Raw genomic sequence first — 10642 nt, 5'->3', positions numbered from 1 at the left:
AAGAAAACTAACTGACCCTCTTAATTAAAAAAATATGGATTGTAAGATAATCAGCTTGATGGAGCATTTGGGTGACTGTAAAGAACCAGGCAAAGGGAAAGTAAGTAACTGTTACTTTTCTGCCTCTATGCTGATTTTTTTTAATTTAGCACTTCGTGCAAATCCAGATTAAAATAACTCCAGCTATTGATCTGAGCAGTGGAATTGACATTAATTTTAGTTCACTTCTCACTTTGCAAAGGGATCAATAGGAAGTAATAACAGCTGACATCCCTGCTGAAAGGAGGAGAAAGAAGGGCTGAAGACAGAAATCGAAAAGCAACCAAATAAATCATCAGCTACTTTTCCACGGCATCAGACAAACTCCAAACAGATTGCAAAAAGTCTTTGTTGAATTAACTAAACAAGGAGGAGGGATCAATTCACGAAGCTAAATAAATTGTCTGGCAGGCAGTGAGGTTGGACGGAGGGACCAACAGATATTGAGCTTTAAAAATTTCAAATCCTTGATGTGATGGGCTGGTTCAGGTCTGTAAGTGTGGGAGTTTGTTTGTTAAATCACACGCCCGATCCTGGTTTAAAGTGATTACAAAACGCCAACTAACTGAATAATTAGTGAAATCACTAATTGCATGGTTAAACATGCCAGAACCAAGACAAATGAAACGAAGAAGCTGGTGTTTAGAACGTGAAAATGTCTGAGTCTCTGGGCTGATGCGCAGGGCTCCCAGCTCTCCGGCACAAACGAGCCACTTCCGCATAGAAAAACCGAAAGCCAGAGACAAAGTCCTTGAGAGTGGGTAATTTCCCCCCTCTGACCATCCCTGCCCAGGGTCTGGGCTTTCCGACCTGCACCAGGGATGGGTGTAGAAGGAAGCCACACCGCTGCTGCTGGGAGCCAAACCCACTTGCAAATGACTGCCACAAAGAAAGCTGCAAAGCCTCTCTCCGGAGCCTGAGCTATGATCGCCCACTAAACTATGATTTTGCTAGCAATTACAATGCACACACAACACTTCTGCTTATTACAACAGGTGACATTTTTGTGGTCTCTGAACTGTTTCCAAAAGCCAGGAGTGAAAATAATAGAACAAATTAAATGATGTTTTTCCTTTGCATAAATAAACTTTTAAAAAATTAACAGGCAACTTAAAAAGCAAAGAACAATGAGAAATGGGGCCAGGGTAGTGGGGGGTTGTGAAGAACTCGGGAAACAAAAAATTTTTTTAAGTTCACCGACTTCGTTCCCAGAAGAGAATTCCCGCACACCAAATGCCCACGGGGTATCTGGAAACACGACTCTAACACATATTTTACCACCATACTCAAGAGCTCAGGAAGCATAAGGCTAACACGGTTCCATGGCTGGGGCCAACGCCTGCGAATCAGACGTGGCCAGGTGTCGGTCCCAGATTTGGACCCCGACCCAGGCCTGGCTTGGCTAAGGGGTGTGAATCCGAGATAGCCCGGCCAGTCTAGAGTGCGGGGCTGCGGGGCTGCGGGGCTGCGGGACTGCGGGACTACAGGCTGCCGGCTCAGCGAGCGGTGCAAAATTCAGCGGCAAGTCTTAACCGAGAAAAAAGCAACTCTTAGGAAAAACGGAGGAAGAAGAGGTGAAGGTGAAACCTACATCAACTTCGGGCCAACGCAGAGTCGAGGCCGCCACTCCTTGGCCTGACCTCTCCTTCTAGCTCTCGGTTGCCTCTGCACAAAGAATACTTTAGGTTTCAACAACCTCTACTCGAAACTATCTGTTTGTAACTTTGGGGAACCAGGGCGCCGGCCGCGAAGAAAGGACAAATGTGAGGGGCCTTGGTCCGCAGTCGGACAGGGCCCGCGGGGCAGGGGCTCGTAGGAAGCTGTCTTCGATCAAAGTCCAAGTACCGCGTGCCCCAGAACAGCCCCGCCCCGCGGGTCACCGGGTCCCGTCGCAGCGCGCCATCGCTTCGCCGGGCAGCCACAGGGCTCCTGAATTCCGGCTGTCCTGCAAATGCGGACGGACGCGGGTAGCCGTGCCGTCCTGTTCAGGCACTGCGGGCCTGGGTGCGGGAGGGAGGGCCCTGCCTCTCGCGCCGCCGCGGCCCCGCTGCCGCTCGCCAAACAGGTGTGAGTTCCCGCTCGCCCGGTGCCGGGCCGCGGCCCCGTCGGTCACTAGCGGCGCGGCGCCGCCCAGCCCTCGGCCTTCCCCTACCTCGCCCCCGAGCGCAGCGAGAGAACTAACGCCACTTTTGCAGGGTTCCTGCGGGCCAGGAGGGATGGGAACAGAAGGCGGCCGCTGAGCTTTCCCTCCACGCTCTTTCTGCCTCACCCCACCCCCGACCCCTCGGCCCGTTTTCCATTCTCAGGAAGAACCCCCGAGACGGTCACAGGAGGCCCGACACCACTGCCTGTCCCGCTCCCTGCATTCTGACCCGACGCTTCCCCACTGCCCGTCCTCCCCCCCCCCTCTTTATTTTCCCCTCTTTCCCCTTTGCCCTTCTCAAGCCGAGTCCCGAACCGAGGAGAGAGGTGAGGCGTGGCTGGTGGGCATGGTGGGCAGAGCGCGCCCGAGTCTTCCCTCTCAGCGGCTGCCGGGGCAAGCAGGCGGCATAGGCCAGAGACCCCTGGCCGTCCGGGCCAGGCAGGGCAAAGCCCCACACCCAGCGCCACCCCGCCCCACCTCAAGCCTCCGCCGGGTGCGACGCGCGTCCGGCTCGGGCCCTGGTGTGCCACTCAAGCCGCGGCCAGGGTTCGAGAAAGCCCCGCGTTCTTAACGGGAAGCCAGAGCTCTTCCTCTGCCTCCCAGCAGCCCGAGGCCCCCACTCCTTCGGGGCTCCTGCGCGCCCTCACCAGCCGGGGTCCACTCGGGCCTCGAGCTCTAGGAGCGGAGGACGGGAGCGGGCATCCCCTCGGAGGGCCGGCCTCATCACCCCGGGCGGCCTCGCCCGGGGGCCACACGGAAGCTCTCCGCCCAAGTTTGTGTGCCCTGGAAGAAAAGGCTTTCCTTTGCAAAGCACAAAGGCGAACCGCTCAGGCCGAGCCCTGAAAAGCCCGGGGTTGGGGAGGGGGGTAGCCGGAGGCTTGGGAGCGCGGTGGTGGGGCCGGGCTCCGGGCGGAGAAGGTCGCTCGGCTCGGCTGAGGAGCGCGGCGCCCATGGCCGCAGTACCGCAGCGACCCGCGTGTTCGCTGAAAAGTTTTGTTCTCAAGTCGGAGAAAGAAAAATTGTTACTCAGTTTAAGGCAGGTAAATCTAAGATAAAAAATAAAACTACAAAAAGAGCAATGTGCCGCTGTCTACATGGTGGTCCTCACACCCTGCTTCGCAAAACCGCCGGGAGAGAAGACTCCCAGCCCCGAAAATCCCAGGAGACCCCCCACGGGCTGGGCTGCTCTCAGGCCAGGCTGGTTCAGCCGAGTGGAGCAGGGACTTCACTGGTGGCTTTAGAAGGGTCCACCTTCTGTGCCAGCAGCACCTGCCTCCTTCCAGCCCGCAGCAGCTCCCCCATCCCACCCGCCTCCCTCCACGCCCTTCACACCCGCCCGCCAGGAAAGTAAGCCGAGCACCAGGGGGCCAAGGCTCCCAGCCTCTCCTCGGGTACCCCACCGGGCAGGTAGTGCGTCGTGTGGGGGCAGTCGGGGTCCTTTCTCAGTCGGATCGCCCTTTCTCCATCCCACCCCGCCGCCTCGGGCTCCGCACTGAGTACCACCCAGTCCCGGCCCCACCGGAAATCAACGCGGGATAGTCCGGGGCGCCCGGTGAGGGGGCATTCTTCCGACTGACCCAAACAAAGTGGGGATGGGTCTTATTAAAAGACGGAGAAAAGGAGTCCTGCTCCTTTCCCTTGCTGTCCCCTCACCCTCCCTACTTGTCCAATTCCCGTGTCTGGTCCCTCCCCCTCGCACCCCCCAAATAAAACACATTAAGGAAAACTCAGGACGGAAAGTTTGAGCGAGGCAGCACACGGAGCGCGCAGGGCACAGATGCCGGGAGGCTCGGTGCTGAAGATCTAAGACGCGCCAGCCCAGGTCCCAGCCTCTGACCCTGCGGCGGGGAGCCGCCCGAATCCCTAGGAAACGGACGCGGAAAGTTAGCCGGGTTCCTGAGCAGCCCGGCGGCCCTCGCACTCACCCCTCTGTTGTGCGCACACACACCTACACCCCTTTCTGTTCTCCATACTTGCCGTGGAAATTCCTCGGGAGAACGGTTGCACTTTTCAGGACACGGAGGGAAGAAGGCGGTGAGTGTGGTGCATGAAAAGTCCCGGGTGCGCAGGGCCGGCGGAGGCAGCGGCGGTGGCGGCGGCGGCGGCAGCGGCAGCGGCAGCAGCAGGCGGCTGGCCCCGGGTTTGTGTTCGCGAGCTGCCTGGGATTGCATGTACAGATTAAGAGACTCGGTTGGTGTGAGAGAAGGAGCAGTGCTGCCTCTCAGCGCTGGCTCTAATCAGTGAATGAGCCTCCACTCTCCCAGGGACTCGGAGACACACACACACTCACGGGCGCACGCACACACACGGACACATTCTCTCACACTCACACACATACAGGCACTCTGAGCACTGAATACATTAGGGCACTAAGGGACGCTGGGAAATGGAGTCCAGACCCCGGGCTCTCCTGGAGAACAAACCTGCGGGCCCTCCCCAAAGGGTTCCCAAGTCTTGGAGTGGTGAGACACTGGAAACTGAAGAGAGCTCCTGCTTTTGTTCACCACCACCGCCAAAGGCCTAAAGGAATGGTCTGGTGTTCCTCTCGCTTTCTTGACCCAACAGTGACCAAGAGTAGAGTGACAACCATTGCAGCTAAATGATTCCCAAATCCTGGCTTCCTAATAAACTCTGCCTTTTTTTCAGAAAAACCTTACCTACAGATTGGCTCCTGGAATGCTTCTCTGGGTCTTTGCCTGTAATAATAAGATAATAAACAAATACAAATAAAACTAGTACTTTTAGAAGGGGTGGAGAGGGCCTAGTTTAGTACCCAGGTTTGAGCATTAAAAATTTTATTGGTGTTTATATTTATAGTTCTTTCTTTTATAGCATCATTTAATTCACCACATACAGAAGATAAATAGGGAAATGGATGGAGAACTAACATTGCAAGTGCCTCCTAGGAGCTGGATTTCAGGACTAAATGCCTTTACATAATCTCATTTAATCCTCAGATTAATTCTGGAGATAATATTATCACTATTTTATGTATAGAAGAGGTTGAAAGGGTTTTGTAATTTGCCCATGGGAAAATGGTTAAAAAGTTGAGAATAGCAGGTAGTCCTAGCTCTGAAAGCAAAGCCCAACCAAAATCTAATCCTGGTTTAAAAAATCATTCCTTTCCTCTATGGTGCAGTTTCTGTAACTACAGATTTCTCATCTGGAAAAGAAATGAGAGGGTGGGAGTAGCATATACTGACAATTCACCCTGAAAAGAACCACATGGGATTACAAATTGTCTGTCTAAAAACACAGAGCCCGCGAAGTATCATTATTACTATTTCATGGTCCTTTTTCCTTATGTTTAATATTAGATAATATCCAATTATTATAGGTGTACATGTGTTATTTGTATTTAAAAATTTTAGTTACTAAGTAAATGGCTAATTTGAACAATCTAGAGTTTTTTTGTTTATGACTATTTTTGTCTCTGTAATTCACAGGATCAGGACTGTTTGTTCAGGAACTTTGAAGTCTTTAACCATGTTTAGTCATATATTATTTGAGGCACTATTCTTCCCACTAGATTTTTCTTTCCTGTTAGATTGTAAACTTCATGAAGGCAAGAACCATGTTTGCTTTATTCAACATTACACCTCACCATCTAACAGTGTCAATCTTAGTTGAAGAAGTAAATGATATAAAAGTAAAATGAATAAAATTTCTTCCCCCAAAGAGCTCACCATCTAGTAAAGAGGACTAGAGTTAGAAAACAATTTGATGACTGCTATAATTTAGCGTAACCATGTAATTCATTGGTCTGAGACAAGTTTGATAGTGAAAAGGAGAATTGTTCATAATTACGCTGGAAGAGCAGATGTGAACAGGGAACATCCTGAGCAAAGAAAGTTGAATGGTCACTCTAGCTACATAAGATGTTTCATTCATTCATTTAACAAGGATTTCTGGAGAATTCTCTGTGTAGTGTGTTGAATGAACTATAAGCCATTTGATTTCCCTAGAAATTAAAGTATGAGGCATTGAGCAGCAAGACATAGGAGAAGTGGGGCAAATCACAAAAGGAAAGTGGACGTTATCCTATAGATGATGAGAAATCCCTTGAGGGTTTTTCATGGGTGTGACACAGTAGGATTTCTGTTTTAAAAAGAGCACTAGTCACTGGGTGAGCAGGGTTAGACAGGTGGCAGGGAGAGCAATTATGAAGTCTTACACAGGAGATTCAGCTGGGATATAGCAGAGTCTAGTCCAAGGTGAGAGGACAGTGGGAATGGGAAAGAGGGGACAAAATACAGTGAGATCTAAAATGTGGAATCAACAGGATTTAGCCACTTATTATGGCAGATGAAAGGCCCTATATAAATCCTAAATAGATGCTGTCAGTACTTTAATGTTCATTAGTAGAAATAGGCTTACTCAGATCAGCTTATAGAGCTCCCATAAATTCAGTGTACATTCTCAAGGATGATATAGAAAAGAAGCCCTATGTCAATCATCAAGCCAAACATTTTTAACTGTTACCATAGGCAATGGTCTGCATTATGATGAAAGCACATAGGAATTAGAAAAAAAATCACTGTCTATAAAGACAATCTAAATGAAAAATTAAATGTAAAAAACCCATAAAACCATAGTAAAATTGAATATGTAATACCTCACTAATTCACAGGTCATGTGTCCAGCAACCTCAGCTATCCAAAACACAATGAACCAGGAAATAAGCAAAAAGGGTCCCAGAATAGCCAAAATAAACATTACAAAGTCTATGAACTAAAGTTAACACATTTTACTCCTAGGAGAATTCCTCAAGCCTTCACTCAGAGCCGATTTACTCTTTCTTAGGTACAATTCTAATAAGCCTGATTATTTGGCTTTCCCATTCACAGCTGATTAAGATTGTCAAATTAAAAGGGGGCAGCCATTAAAAAGAATGAGATAGACTTGGATGTGCTAACATGAAAGATACCTATTGTATATTGTGGAGTGGGAAGAAAAACAAGTCATATAATGGCATGCATAGCATAATTTAATATTTGTATATACAAGAATACACACACATTGACAGAAAATGACATGTAAATATACATTAAACTGCCAACAATGGCTATGCTTAGAGAGTGAGAGTGTAGATGTGGGTGAGTATTGCCATGGGAGCCAGGAATAAAGGGAGGACTTTGATTTTTCACTTCAAATACTTCTGTTTGTGTTTCAATAAACATATATTAGTTTTGTAATTTTAATATCCATTTAAAATCATATAAAATGAGCAAAGGGCAATGTTTTAGAGCAAGCATACTGACAGCAAAAAGTGGTGACCAAAATACATGTGAGTACAAGAACTCCAAATCAGCCCTGACTGGTGTGGTCCATTTGGTTGGGCATCATCCCACAAAGCAAAGGGTCACTGGTTTGATTCCTAGTCAGGGCACAAGCCTGGGTTGTGCGTTTGGGCCCCTGCTAGGGGCACATAGGAGAGGGGCGGATTGATGTTTCTCTCCCTCTCTTTCTCCTTCCCTCCCTTCCCCACATTTAAAATCATGTCCTTGGGGAGGATTTAAAGAAAAAAAAAGCTTGCTTCCATCAGTGACACCAATTTCAAACCCACAAAGTCCTGATGCTTTCAGGGGTGTCATCAGGTAACACATTATTCTTAGTATATTTTACTTATGAGAGCAGGGAAGTGTGTAAACACTTAGAAAAATAAATTCCCATCAAAAGCAGATCTTGATACTTTAGGAAGTAAATTTCAGTTGTCTGGAAAATATGCTTTTGTGGAACGCATCATTCCCTGAAGATGAGAAGTAAAGGAGATATTACTTTATGTAAGAGCAGAAGTAATGCAAAGTAAGAAAAGGTCCATAAATTCAACATTCAACAAACATCCATTGAGTGTCTAGTCACTAAGGACACAAAGACAAATTTAAAAATAGTTCCTGCCCTAAAGAAGCTTACAGTCAGGCAGCAGAGATAGATAATGGAACAGAGTGAGCAGTGCTGTACAATGTGAGCAGTGCTGTAACAGAAATTCTGAATAAATGGTGGTGGAAACACAAAATGGGAGGTGCCCCCAAAGCTATTAGGAAAGGAGGTAGAGACATAATTTTAAAAACATTTTTTAAGATTTTATTTATTTTTTTTAGAGGGAGGTGAAGGGAGGGAGAAACAGATGGTGAGAAACATCTATGTGAAAGAGAAACATCAATCTGTTGCCTCTCACACGCCTCCCAATGGGGGGGGACCTGGCCCACAACCCAGGTGTGTATCCTCACTGGGATCCAACCAACAACCTTTTGGTTCGCAGGTTGGTGCTTAACCCACTGAGCCACAACCAGCCAGGGCCAGAGCCATAATTTTTGTTCAAAAATTACCTTTTATGAGAAAACATTTAAACTGTGTTAAAAAATGAGTATTTGAGTACCCTGGCTGCTGTGGCTCAGTGGATTGAGCGTCGATCTGCGGACCAATTGTCACTGGTTCGATTCCCAGTCAGGGCACATGACTAGGTTGCATATCAGGTCCCCAGTTGGGGGCGCAAGTGAGAGGCAACCACACAGTGATGTTTCTCTCCCTCTTTTTCTCCTTTTCCCTCTCTCTAAAAACAAATAAATAAAAAAAAAATAAATAAATGACTATTTGGGGCTAACAGTTAAGTTGGGCTTTGAAGAATAACTAAAGTTTACCTAGGGAGAAAAGTGGAAAGAGCACTCCAGGATGAGGAAATAGTATATGCTAAGGCCCAGACACATGAAAGTTCTTGGCACATTCAGATAGTGCGTTTCAAACTTTTCCAGAAGAAAGAGGTCGTGGTAGATAGTACTATCTAAGGGCAAGCCTGAAATGACTTGCCACTAGCTTGAAAGTATGTATCTTGTTTGATCTTGAAAGAAAAGAATCAATGGAGACTTTACCTTCAATTCCACAAAAATATTATGCTTTAATGTAAAACAATGTTTTAAATTATTTGTCACCTGGTAAAATTGATGCTCCAGAAAGATGTGCCATATTTATCCAGTACTTTCTCACATCCCATATGTAAGCCTAAATTACCCAGGGGTTCTTGTTTCTAATTTGAAAAACAAAGGTATAGAAAAAATAAAGATGCACTGGGAAAGCAGACCAAGGGGCTGTGAAGGGTCTTGTTTGTTACAGTAAGAAACTGGGAATTCCAATGTCTAGCTAACTCCTATTCATACTTCAAGACTGTTTAGGCATTGTCTCTTGCATAAAGCCGTGCTGTCCATGAGTCTCCTCTTTTCTCCTCAACCCCTGTTACCTTAGCATCCTATGCATTTATCTATTCACTTACCACAATGTGCTGGATTTACAGATTAAATTTTCTAGCTCCTCCACTAGACTTTGATCTGCTTAAAAGCAGTTGTTTTGCATAAGACCTAGCACAATAGATAATGATATCTGTTGGACTGAATTGATTTAAATTTGAGAACAGGACTCAGGAAGCATACCTGACTTCCCAAAACAGGACAAGATGCTCCTGTATATACTCCCACAGAACCGTGTGCTTACCTGTCAAAGCTAGTAGTAAACTATACCGAAACAGTCTGCTTACTTGTCTGTCTCTGGGTCTAGACTTTAGGCTTCTTTTTCATTTTCTTTTTCAATTAGCAATAATCGCTCCTTGGATAAACCTCATTGGCTGTGAAACTGCCACTGCGCAAAGCTAGAATTTAGGCTTCATGAAGGGAAGAACTGTTTGCTCACCACTGTGTCCCAAACACTTACCACTAGCCTGAAATAGCACAGTAGGTGATTGATGAATAGGTAGAATGAACGAATGAGTAGCCATTAAAAATTCTTAAGACAGGAATGACATGATCAAATCAAGGCTTAGAAATAACTTTGGAGGCAATTTCGAATGCATACAGGAGCAGGATAAGACTGGAGACAAAGAAATTAGGGAAAAAATTGCAAAAGAAACACAGGACACACTGATAATAGACTGTCTTTTCTTAATAAATGTCTTTCTAATTGGCTACTTTGATTAGATGTTTATATTTATTTTACAAGGCTGATCTCTTTATTTTTAAGGGAGGATATTCAGTTACCTCATTCAGGAAGCCTTCCCTGACCCCAACCCCCATCAAGCTGGTGCCTTCGTGTTCATCTAGAGGTCATTGAGGGCAGCGACTACATCTTATTCATCTTAGTATCTCCAATGCCTAGGACATGCCTGCTCAATAAATGTTTGCTGAATGAATGAACACATAAATTGATCTATTAGTATACTGTACTCAGGCTCTGACCAAGACACAGAAGACCTAATGATCCCCAGCGTGCAGGTTTCTGGATACAGGAAACAGAACAAATAAAGCAAGACTGGATACAGACATACACCTATTCCACAGGTAACACAGGGTAAATTTCTCTCTCTGACCCCTCCATCCTCATTCTGAAGAATAACTCTCATTGAGTGAAAATCAATAAAAGTCATTTTAAGGGAAGTGGGTTTAGAAAAGGGCTATGAAGGAAGAGGAAGGAGGA

At 46.7% G+C, this 10642-nt stretch overlaps 1 pseudogene; it reads right to left on the bottom strand.

The window, feature by feature from the left end:
- Positions 1 to 9742: 9742 nt before the first annotated feature.
- Positions 9743 to 9823, bottom strand: LOC150014775 (U4 spliceosomal RNA; annotated as a pseudogene).
- Between the last annotated feature and the right edge of the window lie 819 nt (positions 9824 to 10642).

This window comes from Furipterus horrens, unplaced genomic scaffold (assembly GCF_987537825.1).
Source record: "Furipterus horrens unplaced genomic scaffold, mFurHor1.1.pri manual_scaffold_3, whole genome shotgun sequence".
Taxonomy (NCBI): domain Eukaryota; kingdom Metazoa; phylum Chordata; class Mammalia; order Chiroptera; family Furipteridae; genus Furipterus; species Furipterus horrens.
The sequence above is the reverse complement of the archived record's forward strand: the minus strand, read 5'-3'. Positions and strand labels throughout refer to the sequence as shown.